Here is a 3,752-nt window from a genome sequence, read left to right as displayed (position 1 = left end):
TATTCTAACTTCTGGTATAACTCCCAGTGCAGCCATGCAAGAATGCCCATTCTACTTTGCAAAAGCAAGCGACCAACACCTTCCACAAGCAACGAAATACACGCTTCAGGCTCGGGCATCTTATCTCCATCTCTGCAGTCACAGAATCAAACAAGAGTCTTCGTTCCCAGTTTAATGATGTGGAAACTGAGGCCGGAGCAGAAATAATTAGGTGGCTCAAAGTAACCAACGACTAACCAGAAAAAGAAGATCAGGGACTGGATGTTTAAGTACTATTTAGAAGAGCTCTAAACTTGGTGCTGTCGTTTCTTTCTTTCAGAACAGAGTTCCTCAACTTTCATTTCATCCTTCTACGGAGGCTTTTAAAGCTTCTTTCCTAATCACCGACCCCCCCCATTAAATTTTAATACCACAAATATATTATGTGTGTTTATGCACTATGGTCCTTCAGAAGGCCACAAACCACTGAAATCACATTTTCTGCCCCCCCTGCTCACCACGCCCCCTCCCTCGGGGATAATATTCCCTCACTGAAAACAGGTTCGAAACCAGCATGCTTAAACTAGAGTCCGTGAAACTAGGTAAGGGAAAAAAAAAGAGAGATCTTTATTCTCGCTAATCTGAACTAAAATTTAACATCTCTTTCCATTTTAAATGTAGAAAACAGTGGTATCTGCAGAGCCTGTAACTTCGTCATCAACAGAGTGCAGATATTTTCCTATAACGTGGATGCCGTGGCATGACTAGAAATTCTCGTAGTTACCTGACCGGCCGTGCTGATCTTATTTAATGTGTTCATAAAGAGTCACATGTTATCACGAGTGTCTTCAAGAAGTCTATTTCAAGGTAGTCCATTTCCTTGGTATTTCGAGGCCTTTTATTTTTCGCATTGAAATACATTCTGCTGAGAAGGCATCTATGGCACAAAAAAGGTTAAGCTCCCTGCACTAGAAGGATCTAACAGTTTCCAAGAGTGATTTACAGCCTGAATACCAGCTTGCCTTCACTGTATACACAGCCTGGCCTCTTCTGTAGCCTAGATGCAATACGAGCAACATCCCACTTGGGTCCTAAAACGGCAGCTCTGAATGCCTGTGCAGTAAAAAGTGCTTCTACATCCAGACCACCACCGGCAAATACTGGGTAAATACCGGATCCGTATTTGCCAGAGTAAGAGGACTCTGGTTATGAACAATTGCTGGGTATGCTCACGTTAGCCCTTCTCAAAAGGGAAAAGCAAAGTTCAGAGAGATTACCCAGCAACTAGCTCTTCCATCTTTCCACCCCGCCCCCACTCCCGAATTTTAGGAATGTTATCTCTCAGCATCTAGTTATCCAATAAGTTGGAAGAATGCAGTAAACCCAGCAGGGGTCTTAGATTCAATCACTGCCAAATGGATAGAAAATACTCTTACTATTGTATAGAAGAAAAGCTCATCTACTAGAAGCCAATCACATTTTGGAGACTTGAAAATGCTTCAAAAATAAAACCTGTATAATCTTGAGCAAAGCATTATGACTCAAGCTTATCTTTTTTCCCCATTCCTATATTAAAAGAACCACAATGAGTAGATTATCTAAAGTATACACTATCTTCGACCCTCCCCCACCCACAGGATAATTGCTTACCAAAAAAAACAAAAGGAAATGGAGATGTCCTTTGAACCAGTTGAAAGAAAGTGCCCATTTACCAGTTTAATTTTACATCTCAATTCAGCAATCCGAGAAACACTTTAAGTAACATGGCTTTAATTCAATTCATGGTTGGCAAAGTAGAGCTATAATTAAATTCTACTTAATTAAGAGCTAAAAACTTGTTCCAAACAGTTTTGGATCAAAATTCAGGGGCTGTGCTGAAAAGGGAAAAAAACAGTCCAAGAATCAAAAAGGGCTATAATCGCTGGGAAAGCATGAGTTCTGCTATTTACATGAAGAGATATGTCCTATTTTCCCTCAACTGGAGCTCATCTTTTAAGCAAACTTGTAAACTCCATGCAGGCAGGGGGTTTTATTTTCCCCTTCCGAGTCCCTTCAGAACAAAGACTGACATAGACGTGAAATTCATTTGAGGAGAAAAAACAAAAAGGGATGGTAGTGACTGGAAATGCTGAACTTGTCTGGATTTAGAGACTTTTAAAATGGTTTGGAAGTTTCTTTAAAGAATCAAAAGTACAACAGGTTACGGGCTGATGAAAAAAGGGAACTTGTTGACCGCTTCCGATCATTTTCCCCAGGGCAATAAGGCCCGGAGCATGAAATGCAAATGCTGCTTTATTTCGAACTCCCTTCCCATGGACCCCTTAATCCAAAGTCCAAAAAGGCACATCTCAAACATTAAACCAGCCGACCCCTCATCATGGCTTCCTCAAAGGAAGTGATAGAAAAATCCCATCCCATAACCAATGATAAACAGCCCCTTGGATTTGCAGCATGGCCAGAATCAACTGTGAGCAAACCATTTCAACTGGAGCCATGGTTTCGTAAAAATGAGAATTAAATAAGATAACGTACTTGAGGTCTCCAGCCTCGTAGGCTGCAGTTAAATCTGCAGATCATCTCAATTAGCAGTTCACACCCATCTCGACACAGAAAGTAAATAAAATGGAAAACATGGCTATTCTGAACAAAACTAACTACTCGTCACATTCCCAGCACACAGTTGGGTCTCTGTGGTTGAAATCATCTGAGCAAGACTCTTTACCTCCGCTGTATAGAGGAAAAAATCCAAAAGCTCAGAGAAATCGAGCAGGTCACACAGCTGAAAGCCATACCTGATAGGAATGCACATCTCTAAAACCCTACCAAGAAAACTAAGGTCCTTGAAAAAGAGGAAATGTTAACTCCATCTCCTGCCTCCCAAGATGGCTCCCCAACTCCCCACCCATGAGGAAGCCAGCAGAGGCTTAAAGGACCAAACACCCACTTGTGCAATTTATTTTTTAACGGAACAAAAGGGGCCCCTTTCTCTATCGGAAACTCAGATCCAAACACAGCAAGTCGGCCTGCAACATAAAAACTACGATCAAGGAGATTTCCCTCTCTCCCACAATTAAAATAGGAACTTCCAAGTGCCCTCTTCCCCGAATCATTGAATCATTACAGCCAGGGGAGGTCGTTTCAGTTTAGAAACTGGGGCTGGGCCCTTGTGTGAAACTTGGGGATCTGAATCGTTGATGGTTGTAATCCAGTTTAGCACAAAGGGCATCCGAAATTCTTTTGAGGAAATGCTAATTTTCCCGTATGTAGCGCGAGTCCGCGGCCCACCTGCAGATTTTTTAATCTAATTGATCGCCCAACTCCATTTTCCTCCCTCTAGAACTGCATTCTTTACAAGGAGATCTCAAGTTGGTTTTGCAAAATAGGACCGGCCCAATCTGTTTTTTTTTTAAATTAATTATACATATCTATGTCTCTATATATACAGATCTGTCTATACACACACATGTCTCTCTCTGTAGAGCTACGTATACATACTATATAGACAGGGACATACATACAGGCTGCTCGAATGCAAAATGCAGCCACTAAAAAGTACTGCTTGGGGCCACCACCTTCTGCCCCATGCTGGCAACCGGCGGACTCTGCAAACACCTTCCAGGATCGAGGACTTCTTTTCAAGAATTCCAAAGACTTGGCAAAGAACACCAGCTTCGGCCAGGGATCGCGCTAGCAACTGGCCTAAGTCCCCAGGGGCGCCCACCCGTTGGCCCAGGCCAGCGCTCTCCATCTCCAGCCCCCGACCCATCCCAGCC

The 3,752-nt window shown here is 42.7% G+C and overlaps 1 protein-coding gene across 1 annotated transcript in view; it reads right to left on the bottom strand.

The window, feature by feature from the left end:
• SALL4 (spalt like transcription factor 4) overlaps nucleotides 1-1,234 on the bottom strand; it is a 14,546-nt gene extending 13,312 nt beyond the window's left edge. The window contains exon 1 of the mRNA XM_077778340.1: nucleotides 764-1,234. The gene's annotated coding sequence lies outside the window, so the exon portion shown is untranslated. The remainder of the gene's footprint in view (nucleotides 1-763) is intronic.
• Between the last annotated feature and the right edge of the window lie 2,518 nt (nucleotides 1,235-3,752).

The sequence above is a fragment of the Crocuta crocuta genome, unplaced genomic scaffold, assembly GCF_008692635.1.
Source record: "Crocuta crocuta isolate KB4526 unplaced genomic scaffold, BGI_CrCroc_1.0 scaffold27, whole genome shotgun sequence".
Lineage (NCBI taxonomy): Eukaryota > Metazoa > Chordata > Mammalia > Carnivora > Hyaenidae > Crocuta > Crocuta crocuta.
Note: the sequence above shows the minus strand (reverse complement) of the source record. Positions and strands in the feature narration are given on the sequence as shown.